General features: G+C 32.8%; 1 protein-coding gene across 6 annotated transcripts in view; it reads right to left on the reverse strand.

Moving 5' to 3' along the window:
• The window catches only part of LOC118186093 (mitochondrial sodium/calcium exchanger protein-like), a 136,093-nt gene that overhangs the window by 92,540 nt on the left and 26,959 nt on the right, over positions 1 to 16,594 (reverse strand). The window lies entirely within an intron of this gene.

Here is a 16,594-nt window from a genome sequence, read left to right on the forward strand (position 1 = left end):
CTATTTCGCTTTGCTCAACAGTACAAAATGTAAATATTCTTGAATAGACAGGATTAGAGTGGCGAGTTAATAGTCGCCACAAATGTCAATTGAAGTAAAGATGAATATTTAATCCGCTTCGACTGCCAAGTTTCCTGTTCATTACGGATTCAACATTCTACTTTCTACGCCATTAACACTGCTACGTCTTTTTTATTATCCTCACATATATATAATTTAAATTACTTTGTGGGATTCTCACTTGTGTCTTTTTCAGTTACTGTAAAAAGTGAAGAATCTTAAGAACTGCTAAGTGAATAATCGCTTAAGTTCGTGTGACAAGAAACAACAAAATGGAAGGGTAACTAACCCTTATTATTCCAATAAGATTTAACAGAACTCCGTCTTGAAGTGTACAATAAAAGCCGACACTTGGGCTTGAACTTAAGAGGGTAAGAAATAAACTAAACCCTTAACTCCAGTTGACTACGAAGCTATCAAGGGCTTGATTACGGCCGAGCGTAATAACAGCTTTGAGAGACAGTAGCCAAAAAGGCAGACGCGCGCAAATCAGAAACTCTGATTCTTTCTCACTCAGCAAGTAGAACTTCGCGGTTAAATACCGCTCTTCCTCATTATGTATTCAGAATGATTCTAAAAATGATTCTAAAACTACGTTCTGGCCGGAAGTAGTAGGTTGAAGTTATGAATTTGACAGGAAAGGAATTTAAAATTTAACTGTTAATAAAATTAAAACAATTCTTACAACTTACTGTCCAAAAACATGTAATAAATGAATATACAATAGTAAGCGAAAATGGATCTGGTAAAAAATATATTAGTAATTTAAAATATTTAAATTAAAAACATAAGGATTCAAAAAATGAAATGACAAGCTAAAAAAAGCTAAAGAAACCTGGAGCAGGTTTAGGACCATCTCAATCTGTTCTTTTTCAGGGGAATGGGCAGAATTAAAACAATATGTTCCAATGTTAATATTTCTTTTAACTTTTTTGGACCTGGTAACTCTTCACGTTTAAAACAAGACTGCTAAAAATGGCTTTTTAATTTGGCAATTTTAGAATTTATTTAAAAGTACATTGCTGTATGATTTGTAGCAGAATAGTAAGTTCCCATTGCAACCTGGCATCTTGTGATTTCCCTTGACAGCACTGTTTCGAGAGTATTACTGTGAGTTACTCTAATTTTCCCCTTTTCTGCATAGATTTTGTTTAATAATTTTATTTATTTGTTTATCAATTTCCTCCAATCCTGCTAGAAAGAGTTATTATCAAAGAAATTAGGTTTAATAAATATCATAATCTTTTGCCATTTTATAAAAGCTATTTTTTTATTTTCCCCCTTAATAAGATAGATTTTTGTATCTTGTATTAATTTCATTTTATTAATCTAAGTTTTCTTTTCAGATTAACTGTAAAAACTAACAGAATTTTTGCACAGAGTGACGTTTAAAATTATTCGCAATGAAATCTGCCATGTCATTTACAGTTCATCTTCATTTCGAAAGTTTATATACATTTTTCACAGGATTTTATTTTAATAATGGTGTTTTAAATTTTATTGTGATCCTTAATATCAAATTCCTTTTTTAAGATTTTAGAATTTCAACATCCAGAATGTTATAAAGTTCTGAAATTTTTACAAGTTGTAAGGCAAACACTTCGTGCTCTTTCGAAAAAAGAATGATAAAACAATTAGGCAGTTTTCTTGAATTGTTTTTTAAAATTTGTCTTTTGCGGACCTAGCATTCTGTCTGCAAGCTTAATTTATAAAATAAAATGCATAACACACCGAAAACTGGCCACTCCCAGCTGTTGCTAATTTTCAAGCAACTAGAGAATAATCTCTTATGCACGTTATCATTACGCCAAGCTAAGATCACCGTGAATTTAAGGAAGCCTTTTATAACATTAGGGACATTAGATTGAAAATTTGAAGTAATCATATAAATATTTAATTTAACAAATGTGTGTGATGTTAAAAATATATATGTAGCATTTTCTTTCCATTTACGTATCATGTTGCGTAACGTACGTTGTAGAATCATTAAGTTTGTGGAAGCAGCAGACGTGAAAAACGAGCACTGTGATCGCTGTGATTTGAACTCAGGTGCTTCAATTTGCCAGCCGGATGTGCTTTCCAGTTACACCACTAAAGCACGTGGGAAGGAGGAAGAAAATACCTTACATACTTTCCCTATTTAAAGATTACTGTGGAAAACGGAACGCAATCACCAAACCTTGCGGTGACGAATTACCATCCTCCACACTTTAGTTCGGGGGCCAACTGTAGAGTCATTAGGTTTGTCGAAGCTGATGATATGAAGAACTAGCAATGTGCTCGTCGGGTATTGAACTCTGTACCTTCTGATTGCCAACCGGATGTACTTTCCAATTCCTTCACGGTAAGGAGGAAGATATCGTTAAATCCCTATCACATTATGTTTTCCCTGTTCTGGACTGGACTTCGAAAAGGACAGAACCTGCACATTTCCAGGAAACCCACGTTGCTAGGTTACATTTTCATTTACTACAAAGACTTGAAAGCCAAAGAGTAATAGATTATTGCTCAGATTGAGATCACGTGATCCTTCAGAAGCAGAACTTTCGTCTGACTGGTTGTTCTCTATGCTGGACAGAGCTGCAGCCGAAACATCTTCGGCGACGTTTAAAAAAAATTCCGCATAGCCGGCACTTCGCTTCCAGCGGGGCTCTTTTTCCTAGGTTGGTGTTGGTGTATTTAATTATGGCAAAGCACACGAGGGCTAGCTGTCTAAGGGGAGGGATGCCTTTCGTGGAGGACTTTCTAAGGGAAACTGGCTCGTATACACGTTACACATGGGGAAAACCACGAAAACGCCCATGCAGCCAGCCCGTTCGCGGGATTCGAACCTCGGACCGAACTACCAGTGTTCAGCGACTTTACCGCTCGGCCGCTGGTGGGCCCTTTTTTCTAGGAATCCTCCCGTTTAAACCAGTACTACCAGAATCTTGTTTCTCAGAAAAGTCCCGTCTAGCAGGGATCCTTGCTAGATGCGATAAGAGTTTTAAGTTATGTCACTCATTTAATCATATAAAAGATCAGACAATTTATCTGGTATATTTCATAAATACAAGAATCAGTGTTATAAGGAATATTTTAATGAATAAATTTTAGATAAATTATGAAATTCGAAGATAAAAATTTCGACATAAGCTGAAAATAAAGTAATTGGCTTTAATATTTTTATAAAAAACTCCTAATTTAACTGGAGGATTAACTGAGTAGCGGATTCGTCGAGCTATGTGTGAAAAATATTAATTTTATTTATTAGGGAACGATGAAAAAATTGCTGTCACGAAACATCAACCTAAAATAAACTATCTATGGAAAATTAAAAAAACGATGTGAGTCGAATAAATTCAACGATAGCAGATAATATCATTATATTTGGGAAGTAATTTTTAGAAGTTAACAACAGTGCATAATTTAATTTCTTAATCGGATTATAAAATTCTTTTAGCCCAAAAGAGTGCTGTTAGTCTCGAAAAGGGTTTTTGAGCTGTTTCATTGTAAATGGAGTATCACTTTTCAAATTATTGCTACCTAAATATCATCACCTTTTATTATTTTCAAAGAAATTAAAGAATGAAGAATCTGTACGAATGTATACATGTTCCTCGTACTGTGAAAAAACAACGGTTCCTACAGCCATTAAATTCTGAATGACATTCGCCCATGTTCGGGTGTCCGCCATTCGAACATGGACACCTGGAAGCCCCAATTTTGAAATGTTTTATTACCTATTTCATATTTTATAAAACTTCACTGAATTTTTATATAACAAACTCAACGATTTGAAAGCGAGCTGTGGCAACATTGTTCGAAAAAAAAATTTTATCCCAGCAGGAGAAACTGTTGCCATTCGGAAAAAGATAAGATTTTTTATCTTTCAATTTTAATTAACAAACTCAGCTCTATGAAAGCAATGTGTGACTGATTTACTTTTACTTTCCTCGCGTCAGTGTGTTGCCATTCGGTAAAGCCTAAGATACTTTCAAATTTAATCTTAAAGATCACTGAGTAATAAACTAAGCGATTTACATGCAATAAACATAGTTCTTAAGAATATTTTTCCCATTTCTTAACGTGATTTATTTAAATAACGATGCATTAAAATGAGATATGTAATTTGAAGTATTTAATATTTTTATGAAATGACACATACTGAACTTAATCATTATATGCGTTTTTCACTTTTGTGTTAATTATTAGGCGGCTGAGGACACGAGGGGGTAGTTTTTAAAGAAATAATATAGGGAATAGAAAAATATATATGGCAAACCTAGTGCTGTTTAGGAATTCTAAAGATACGCTGTTTTTTAATATTTTGTCATTTTGCTGTTGAATTGAATTTTATGCGGTGTAAACGGGAATAACACGATATCTAATAAAAAAGCTAACATACAAAAAGTTAACAAAAAAGAATGTTAGCCATCTTACTAAGAAAATTGAACATTGATATGATAAATTGAGAAAAGACAAAGGAAAAAAAAATATTATGCCAACATTTAACACTGCGTCGGGAATTTAAAAACATGTTGCAGCATTTAAAAGTTTTGCGATTTTGTTGTTGAATTTAAGATGGCGTAACTGCGAAGAAAACAATGCTTAATAATAAAGCTAAAAAGACAAAAAAAAAAAAAAAAATGTGTTAGCAGGATTGAGTGCAACAACAGAATGGTAGACTGTAACCTCAGCGAAAGCATAAAAAAAAAAAAAAAAAAAAAAAAAAAAAAAAAACCCACCGCTTTTGGGGGACCGTTAAAATCTGAAGAAACTTTTCAGCCTTCTTTTTCGTTTTTATATATTCTGTGTTTATACAAATAAATAAATAGTACTAGCCGCCTTCTTTTTATGCTAATCTGAATTTACTATCATTGTTAAAATTCTCTTACAATATTATTCTTTAACGTCGTTTATAACTTAGTTTCTTCATTGTTAATGATGTTTATTCTTCTTCCGCCTTCATAGCATGCCTCTGTGGTGTAAGGTCAGCACGGTCCGAGGTTTGAGTTCCGGAGACGGCACTGTTCATTTTTCACGTCTCTCAGCGTCAAAAATCCTAATGTCCCTACAGTGGCGCCCGAACTAAAAAAAGTGGTGGATGATGATTCTCCACCACCAGGATTTGGCGATTGGGTCCCCTTATCCCCATTCGCTCTTTAAAAGGGGTAGTATATGAGATATTTCTCCCGTCTTCTTAGCATGCCTTCGTGGTGTAATGGCCAGCACACTCGGCGCGAATTCGAGATGTCCGAGGTTCGAGTCTTGGCGACGACATTGCTCGTTTCTTTAGTTTCTTAGCATCAAAAAACCCTAATGTCTCTACAAACATTCTCCGAGACGACCATTCATGCTCCCACATGATTTTGGCCTTCTGTAGAGGTGGTCGTCTTGCTGTACCAATTTAAGTTTCCAAAAATAATGGCCACTTTTAGAGGTGGTCTCCGTGATAGGTTTCTTTGTATTATAAAAATATGTTTTTGTTCATAAATGCCATTTGCATGAAAAGCTGTGGAATTTACATTCTGACAGATAATGCAGTTAAAAACATTAATGCTCTTTCTTTTCTGTGATGGCAAAGAAAATCATTTGTTTTACGCGTTGAAATATTATCTTAACTACGTGAAAATAAATGCGAAAGGATGAAAAAAAGGTGACTTATTGAGTGCTAAATGATATAGTTAGGCTACATTGCACTTCAAATCTACAATGTAGTATTCAATATCATTAATAAGCCGATAGTCATTTCCAACATCGCATTCATTGTGATACACAGAACTGCCAAGCAGTTTTAAAAATGCCGTGACAACAAAAATGAGAACAATGCGACAATGAAGAAACAGGGCTGGGAAAAGGTGATAAAAGAACTTTTGTTATTGTTATCAAAGCGTGTAAAATTTATTAACAACTTTCATTGACAGAATGAAGGATGAAAAATGTTATAAGAAAGAATATCGAAACGCAGCATTTATGTATTTACTATAAATGAAAGAAAGTAGTTTTTTCCCAATCGTGCCACTCAGGCATTCATTTGAATACTATATTGCAATAATGTGAAATCCCGCGTTGTCACACAACTGGACGATTTCTGACAGGCTATGGTAGGTGTTTGACATCTGCAAAGTGTAGTTTCCTTTGGAAGTATCAGTTTCTCTATAACACGCAAATGATTAAAAGTGGAGTTCAAAGAATAAATGTTAAAATTTTTTCTAAAGGTGTTCTTTAGTTCAGAAATACTTGATCAGCGATCATTTCAATGTTCAGCAATCTCATGGCTGGGCCGCTAGTGTATTTGTTAAGCGCTGGTAGTCATTATTTTAAAATTTAGATACTTGTGCGAGCTAGGACCTAATTTAGGATGAAAAAACAGACACGGACTTTTAAAAACTGGCAAATATCAAATCACGATGAGTCATTCGTTAGTTTGTTTTCAGGGAAAAGGAATTACCTACAGTGAAATATTTTGTTGAAACAACAGCAATTTATGTTTCAGTCGGGCCGCTCAGTGTGTGTGGCAAGCAATAGCGGTCCACTTGCGAGGTGTCTCCGTAATAAAGCCTTAGTAGTGGCCAATGCCTGAATGGCTAGTGCCTACCATTGGGAGGAAAAATGTTTCAGTGGTTTGATTGAATCTGTTTCAGTCATGGAAAAGTAAAATAGAGCTATCTGCCTTAAATGTTTGGTTTATTTATTACGCCAAAGTACATATGGACTATCTGCCTAAGGGAAGGGATGCCTTCGTGGAGGACTTTCTAAGGAAACCTGGTTCTTATCCATGCGGAAACCCCCCGAAAACTCTCATAAAACTCCTGTTAGCTTTGAATCGAACCCGAATTGAACTACCAGTGCCCAGCTCCTGTTCACGTCATGCATGGGAAAAACCACGAAATGGCCATGCAGCTAGCCGCCCGACTTTACCGGGCGGCCGCTGTTGAGATGATGATTTTTTAGTGTAAATGTACTATCGAAAGTATCGAAATGGTCCTGCAGCCGACCCATGCAAACCCAAAATTAGTTCGATGGCTTATTATGGGTACTGCAGTGCTTGATATTCTCACTTCTCATGTTCAGGAAAATGTATGAAACTGCTTTGACAGACTGCAGACAAGCAATGAATCAGTGAGGGTTTAGACAGGAAAGAGATAACTGCACGATAACCACAGGCGCACAATTAGGATGATATGACATAGCTACGCTGTACAAGCAGAAGTGCACCTTTGTATTTTAAGACAAGCATTTCCTGATAGTAACTGTAAATCAGACAAACAGAATTAGTAATTGCAAATACCAATTCTGTATCTTTAATTTGAAAATAAATTCAGTATTTGTGGAAAAGTTTTAAAGCATCTAACTTCTCTTGTGGGCTACAAGGAATAATCAACAAGAACCACGACAGATATAATGACATAATCTACTTAAAGAAACTCTGTATATTTTACTCTAATATACCATTCTATATTCCAGCGGTCATGCATCTTGAATGCATTGATATAAGGTTGCCGTTTCTGTTTAATGATACATTTTATACCAGCTTACGCTTGGTGATGACTGTTGCCTTTTTAACAGAAAATTGAAAAAAAGTGTTTCTTTTAATTGCGCCTCCGATACGTTTGAGCAATTTGCTTAAATGAATGATTATATCAAACAATGCGAGGCAATTTTATTGAAATAGGGAATCTTCTTTCTGAGAGCTTGTATATACATGAGGCATGGGAAAACAACAAAATATCAATGCTCTCAGCTTCTCTTGCAGGGACGTGAATTTCAGAAGCGGCTACCATTACAGATATTCAACGGTCTTCCCGATTCGGCCTCTTTGAGCAATTTTTAAGAAAGTGAACCCCTTTCTGAAAATAATTCCGAAAAGATTTTAACGGAAATTTTATATTATACTATTTCTAACTCCTCTTACTAATTTTTTTTGAACTTAACCCCTTTGACAATAGTTCTTTATTATTAATTTTACTTGTAAATAAATACTGTCATAAGCAGTTATGTACTATATTACAATTTTTTAAGTATTTCTTCTTATTTTAAAATTTGTGTTTTGAGTTTTGCAATTTTTCTTAAAATGCATAGTTTTTATTAACTTTTTAAACCATTCCATTTTTTTATTTAGGAAATCCTAATTTTTACTGTTTTTCTATTTCCTTTTGCCCTACTTATATTAATACTATCATTCCTTGGTTAATTGCTTCTATTTCTTTCCTTTTAAAAAATTAATTACATAACCCTTAGTGATACTGATTTACTATTTATAGTTCTACAAGAAACAAAGTAACTTATAATCATAATGCTAAAATCGAAATCCCAAATAATGTACCATAAAAAGTAATATTGATACTCGTTTGAATAGTAAAGGCAATACCCAGAAGTTTCCATGTTTTTAAAATCAGTTTCTTCATTCTTATCTTTAATTTGTCAAGATGGAATTTCCGAAACTTAAAATTTAGAGCAGTAGGGTGTTTCTTTGTTTCCATTAACTTCATTTTACCTCCTAGTGAGATTTAAAACACATGTGCTAAATATTTTAAAGATGAAATTTATGCCACGATACTGAATCCCCGTCAGTGGCCGAGCCGTGAAAACCGCTGAACACTGGTAGTTTGGTTCGGGGCTCGAGTTCCGGCGAACGGGCGTTTTCGTGGTTTTCTCCATGTGTAACGTGGATATAAGCCAGTTTAAGTTCGGGTAGGAATATAAGAAATATAATGCAATCTTTGCAAAAACAAATCAAAAATTAAAAAAACAAAATCTGAAATGTTTCAGATTTTAAATTACGTCCAAAGGGGCGTTTTTTAACATTTTGTGTGTTACCTTTCTTTATTAAATATCATGTTCCTCGCACTTAAACCATAAGATCCAGTGCAACAGCAATATCGCAAAATAGTTTTAAAACGAGCATATCTTTAGAATTTCCGATACAGAGACTCACGCGCTGGAGATAAAAATGTTTTTTCTGCACAACGTTGCCATTGCTCGCTTTGAAATCCTTGAGTTTGTTAATCAAAAATTCGTCAAAGTTTTAAAAAATAGGAAATCGATCATAAAACAAATTTCAAATTTCAAATTTGGTCTTCCACATGCTCATATTCGTTTGAGGATTACGTTATTGAAAATTCGATGACTCTATGTACCGTTGTTTTATCACAATACGAGAAATATACAGACATTTATGCAGATTTTTCATTATTTAATTTCTTCAAATATAATGCAGGACTCTAACATTTTGTGGCAACAGTTTGAAAAGTGAACCGACATTTATGAGTCCGACGCAAAATGCCAAAACGAAACTAATAGTCCTTCGGGATTCAAATCCCTTTGGACTAAAAATTGAAATTTAAAATATATATAATAAGAAAAGGGAATGTACATAAAGATACAAAAGGCCAGAAAAAGCATTAATTAACTTACGTTCTTTCTAGTGGGAAGTGGGCAAAATGTTTTCTTCGCGTCTTACTCAGAAGGGTTGTGGGTCCGAAATTCTTTATCGGCAGCGGGGGTTTTGAATTATTTCAGTCGGCGAAACTTGTGTGAAGTAATTTATGGAAGAGGGAGTGACTAGGAATGCTTGAGGGAGGTATGTTTTGGTGCAGCCGATTGCAACCAAAAAAGGAGGTGCACAACTACATGTTATAGCACTCTTATATACAAAATTTCAACGTTTTGTGGCTACTCTTTTCGAGTTATGAGAGATACATACAGACGCCATGGGAAAAATCTCTCTTGAATCCATTTTAAATCAGTTTTATAATTCGTTTGGGAAAAAAAAAGTCCTTTATTTTGTTCTTAGGTACAGATGTCAAACAAAAACATCATTAAATTGTATTCGACAGTGGTCAAAAAGGGTATTTTCTTTGAAATATTTTATATCAGAATATCAGAATTTTTCGTATTATAGCACTTCCTTTACTTCGTATAAGGAAGTAAAAAGCTGAAAGCGTAAGATTGCCGAAAATGATTTGTTAAGGTTTTCTACTCTCTCGTTGAGCTCTTAATCTAACAATCTGCTGCTGCATTCACTTCTGCTAGCTGATTATTAAAGCACCATTATAATGGCGGACGTGGTGCGGTACTGATTAACCATTAAGGTAAAGGGACAGTGCCCACGTCCTCCGTCACTTATCACTTATCCGTCACTTATTAAGCACCATTTTCTTCGCACTTATAGCATATACAGTTTAAGAGCCAAATTGCAAAAAATTTAAAAGCAGCATAACAGCATGCGTTTAGAATTCCCGATACAGCGTTAAGTGTTGGAATACGTTTTTCTACTATTTTGTCGGCCTTCTCAGTTCATGTCCTAAATCTTCAGCTTCATTAGTAAGTTGGCTTACAAAATATTTTTTTTGGTCTTTTTATCATTAAAGTTTTGGGTGTTAGCTTTATTTATTGAATATCACATTATTCTCACTTACGTCAAATAAAATTCAACAGCAAAATCGCAAAATATTATTTACAAACAACATATATTTTGTATTTCCGATGGACAATCTCGCGCGCTGGAGATAAAGATATTTTATTCCGTACAGTGTTGCCACTGATCGATTTCAAATCTTTGAGTTTTTTAATCAAGAATTCATTGAAGTTTTACAAAATACGTAATACAAAATTCGAAATTCAAAATTCGGGCTTGCAGGGGCCCATTTTCGAGTGGAGGACAACGTTATTCTGGGTGCCGCCGTTATTTTACAGTACGAGGAACATACGAACTTACGTGCAAGATTCTTTATTATTTAATTTCTTTATAGGTAATATAGGGAGATAGTTTTTGCTGGTAAGAATTTGTAAAGTGATTCGCCGTTTATAGTGAATAAAGCAAAATCCCGTTTCGAGACTGATAGCCCATTCATTAGATTGATAGCCCTAATGGGTTAAAAATCTTTGGAAAACTTCTATTTCTTGATTTTTCTCTCTACATAATGCTTTTGAGTATAAAAAAGTTCAAATTTTAATCCTCTTAAATAAAAAATGCTGTTATAACACAATGAAAATTATGTCAGTGTTCGTGAAGGATTTGTTTTCGGGTGTAAACACTTTCACACGTTAAAAAGCAGAAAAGTGGTAAATATGCTACGATGATGAATTACAGTTTGTTATCTGTGCTTCTCTGCTCCAGATGTTTTTTTTCATCTTATCTGCTTTTTATCTAATTTTCTTGAAGTATGACAAATTCATAATTTTATACCTTTCGTCTCAGTTACCTTCACTAAATCTTATGGTTGTTCACCTAAATATAAAATCACTTTATATAAATATTTTTAGAATTTTATTCTCAAGCTTTTTTTGTTAACTTTATTAAGCATAAAAAATTAAACAGATTTAAGAGAAATAGTGTGTATAATGGAGCTTCGAAATTAGGCAAACTTCAAAGGATTGAAATCAGGAAATCAGTTTTCCAGAAATCCTCTTTGAATGTCGATTGAATCTGGCAAGTAACTCTGTTCTTTAAAGAGAAAAATGTTTTATTAGCCATTTTATCCTAAGTAAGTTTTTAAGTGGAATAAATAAAGATAAATAAACGACTGTAAAGAGACTGTAAGTGTTTATGCGTCTTTTTGAGCGAAGTGGAAAAGAAGGGATTAAAAAATTCTAACAGTAATCTTTTCAAATAATTTTGAAAAAAAAAAAAAAATCGGAATTAAAATCATTAACTAAAGTTGAAAGATTCTGATTTATATGACAGATTAAAAGCGAATTATGTAATCAGAATGACTTAAATTATTTGTCATTTGAGTGTTACATGACCTAAAATCAAGAATGTTTTATAAGACCATCAGAAAGTCGCATCAATCTAAAATATTACTTTTATTTCAATATCTGTGTATTACGATTGGTGCTTTCAGTGCTCATTAAAAGTGTCATTATAAGTGATACTTTCAGTGTCCTAAGCATAATTTATAATAAAATTTAATAAAAAATTAGCATAAACTGACGATGGTCATAGCTTTTGCAAACTGATAAATTTATAGTATTTAAGTATTAAGTCAAAGAATTTTCTAATATTAAAAAGGAAATTCTAAATAATTCTTTTTGTAGATTTATTTTTCTATCTGAGAAGTATTATTGTTTTACTTATTTAAAATAAATTTTAGACTGCTAAATGCAGTTATTTCTTTAATATTATTTTTCAAGACACAATCTATTGCAACGAAAACATAAAAAAATTGTACCAAACATTTTTTTCAAATTCAAGGTAACCGATCTTGTTCAAAAGACCGATTTCGGCTAAAAAAAAATCTCAATTTTGTTTTATTTATCATTTTTAAGAGCCACGTTCTTAGTTATAAAAAACAACTTTTCTTTTCTTGATATGTTGATTAGAAGTGGAGATATACAAGTTTTTCTGACAGACGACAAACCGGAAGTTACTACCTTTCACACCGGAAGTCAATGTTTAAAGGGGAAATTAACGATGCAGTTTCCACCTTTTTTATGTTATTTTTAAATTAAATAATTAAAAAATTTTATATGCGATATTTGATTAATTTTTTTATGATTTATGTTGCTCACAGCAACTAAGATAACTTCAGAAATTCGTTATAGAATTACTTGAAATTTTGCACATGAAGTTTCTACATTATTTTGCATGCCGTAGGGTAAAAGTTAAAAAATTAGCCTAATAGAATTTATATTATATAATTTTTCTTTCAATAGTGTATGTATGTTTTTAATTTGAGTGTTTAATAACCATATATTACTTCTAAATCAACATTTCTAATTATCCTACTTCACTGTATGCTTATGGTTAGTATATGTAACCATAAAATCAAAAATATATTTTTATCATGATTATTTTCTCGTCTGTGATGGTTGATATTTTTGTTAATTCGATTGTACAATTTTAAGGGTCTTGTACAAATTTCACAAAATAATGAATTTATCATTTTTGTAGTGATTATATTTAAGTGTGAGTAGAAAGCCCTTTGAACGAGGTCGGTTACCGGAAAAAAAATACTGAAAGAGAGCCTAAAGTCTAAATTTGACGCTAAATTTATTGTGAACGTCCTCAGATTAATGTAAATTAAAGAAAATTATAATGAAATTATTAAAAAAGTGAGTAATGAATATAAAAATCTGCAGTCAAAAAGATAATTCTAATACTGGATTCATTCTAGGAACAAAGGGATTCTTCAAATTTTGCTGAATGGAAAATAGTTGAAATGCTGCTAAATAATTATACATTCAGCATTAAAATTCTTTTTGAAAATGCACGTAGAGTTCTCTTATGCGTTTGGAAAGCGACTTGACTCAATATCACCGATACCTTCCTGGTACTACTTTCGATATTTTGCCCATAACTAGAAGAATCGGATGTTCCACTCCAGATTTATAACTCTATTGTTTTTAAATCAGTTGCTCGGTTTTGGGCATTAATACACGTACCTGGTCTACAAATGCTTAACTTATACACATGCATAACAAAAATGAAATTTGAGAGGGGAAAGGACTTATTCAGACAAAACACGTAACTTAACATGTTAGTTGTCAGCTAAGATCTTTGACGTAACACAATACTTGTTACTTTTTTATTAGAAGAATAACTAAAACTTGTTTTCCAGCAGAGGAATATTTTGAATTAACACTAATGGTGAAAATTTTTAGAAAACAAAATTATGTAGTTTGATATATAAAATCAATATTATATTTGTAGAGAAGAATTTTGCCAATATTTCCAATTCGTAAATGGCAAACGTTCTGCTTTTCTAAAATGTTTATTTTTATTATCTGTGAATTTAACATTTTTAAATGTTAATCTCTGTTTTAAGCGATTAATTTCAAGGAGAAGTTTCTATCTATTTATTATGACAGGTGAAGTAAAATCGGTTAAATTTATTTCTTATTTTACTTGGAGGTAACGTCATAATAAACTGTATGATGTTTGAAATCAATATCATTACAGATCACATAATATAAAATCCTAAGTTTAGAATAATGTGAACGTTCCTTTTTTTAACTGCTTTCTGCACCTTTTACCTAAACATAAAAATACAAGTAGATACTAGATTATTTCATCTTCGTTTTGTGCAGAAAATTCTTACACGATTTTAGCCTTCAGTTGGATTAGAAGAAACTAGAAATTGCGTTAGGACTTATTTTTGCCCGTTTTGAGCAATTCGTTGAAATGACATCAAAAAATTTTCGTTATTAAGTTTAAAACAGGTGTTTAACTGATTAATTTCTTCCTTAATATTTATGGATTAGAAGTATGTACCAGTCATTTAACAAGTTACTCACGTAATTGTCTGTTATTTTAGGAAATGTTCTCATTGTTAAATAATTATTTAAGAATGTTTGTACACTCTTACAGTTAGAATCCGTGGATGATTTCATACTTTTTTTATTTCATTCTAATGCATTGGTACAAGTCCTTTTTAAAATTAGTTAAAAAACTTAGTTTGGTGTAAATGTATTACAAAATATCGATTTCAAGAGCTATCAGACACAGATTTCTCTTCTTCAGGAGCAAAATATGTTTTACTCCAGATCAAGTCAAAAATCAAGGTAACTGTTTACTTCAATTATTGCAGTGTTTTCCACCATGAATTTCTGCCAATTAGGCAAAATCAGAGGGTATTAGTTAAGTCTTTTGCCGCTTTTACTAGAAATGGGGAGTTAACTCATGGAATATGTGTCACTTTAGTGCATCTGTTTTTAGTATTCTTATTGTGAATTTTGTTTTGACCCAAAATTCAGCAAATATAGCTCCACAAGCTGCCGCCCAGACGATATAGTGGTTAGGGGAGTGGGGAGTTTGACTGCAATTTCGAAGGGCTCAGTTTCGAATCCCGGAGAAGACATGGATGTAAAATTGTCTGTCTCTTCAGAAAAGGTAACGGTTGCCGCCTATTAGGTGCCTCCCCAATAAAATGGCCACCACTTCGGGCCTTAGGAGTGGGCAGTGCCGTTATAGGCAAATGCCCGCCAATGATTTAAAAAGAAAAAAAAAAAAAAAAAAAAAAGATTCACAAGCTCAATATTCAGCTGATATGGCTGTTGCCACCGTTAGGAATGCTGCTTCTTGGCCTGAGTTTAAAATCGATTTTGTCCCCTTTTTCTTGCATTAAAAAAGAATTCGCTGCCATTCCTGAGGGAGTTTCTCGTAAACGACTTTAAACCAACCATGCCTCGAAATTGAAAGTTGAAAGAAACATATTGGCAAAAGTGGCAATCAGAGAGGATTGCTTTGAAAGGGGTGTATTGAATATTGACCAATAAAACTGAAATCTTGCGTTCCGTGAAATCACTCTTGGTTCTTTTTGAATCAGCCTCGGTAACACACACAGCTAGGATGAAATTCATTCACGTTTAGAAAATAACAAAACTGCCGTTAAACTTAGTTTGGAGAAGTAGATGAAAATTACACAGTTTAAGTTATACGAAAGTTCTGTCATCATTCCTTGACAATCATGAAGATGACATTTTCTCTGATTGTTACTAAAATTTAATTTACTTGACTTGAATTTTATATTTTATGGTACTCGAATAATTAATGTTATTCGTTTTCTAATACCTATAGATGATAATGACTTTTCTTTCATGAAACATGTCTTCTCAGACTGAAAATCTCATTTTCTATAAAAAATAACAATTTATTCTTCCATGATGATGAGTGATGATGAAGTTTTAGGGCCTAAATTATGTAAACAATATATTTATAATTATGTTAATAATTAATTAGGTAATATTAATTTGCATAGTTCAAATTAAGCAGAATAACTTTAAGTTCACAGATTTTTTGTAGAGCATATTGTTAAGTGCAGTGCGGTTATAAGACGAAATTAGATAATTACTTACTGTTTTTGTTTCCACTACACCTTTCTTCTCAAAGAACTTTAATAAAATTCCCAGCTCCGGAATTATAATAAAAAATCCATTGCGTTTCTAGCATTCCTGCTTCTTGAATTGTCTCATTAATAATTGCGTACATTAATTAGGTTATTTTAAAGTAAGAGACATGAAAAATGATCAGCGCCTTCCCCGGGATTCAAACCTGGATCTATTTCTCATTCAATTAATTGTTCTCACTTCGCGACAAGGCAAAAATACATAAAAACTCAATATCTTCAGTAAAAATTGAAAGACATAGAAAAACATAAAACTCCAAATATAGTTAAAACAATTAAAAAAAATTACTATTAAAATTAGAGTTTCTACGCAAGTAATTCGGCCAGCAGGCAAGTAGGTAGATTTTTCTTTGCACAAAACTAAAAGTTTCCTTCTGGTTCTACTCGGCAAAAAAACACTGAAGGGGCAGAAAGACTTAATTCACTATTTGGCTAAGTTTCGAATGTAAACAAATATGGCTGCTCTGGTATAAAAAATTAGGCTTAGCGGCACTTAAACAACTTTTAAATTCTACAGCTACTGCATGCAGATTAACTAAAAGATTAAAAATCTTAACGGAAAGATAAGAACAACATACTTTTCATACATCTCAATTTTAAAGCAAAAAATATGCAATTTACCAAAATAGAAGAATAAAAAATTGAGCTCACTGGCCCGAGTAACAGAGTGGGTATATATATATATACACTTTCGGTACAAC

This window comes from Stegodyphus dumicola, chromosome 1 (assembly GCF_044657685.1).
Source record: "Stegodyphus dumicola isolate Sdum_Otavi_A_Nest chromosome 1, ASM4465768v1".
Classification (NCBI taxonomy): Eukaryota; Metazoa; Arthropoda; class Arachnida; order Araneae; family Eresidae; genus Stegodyphus; species Stegodyphus dumicola.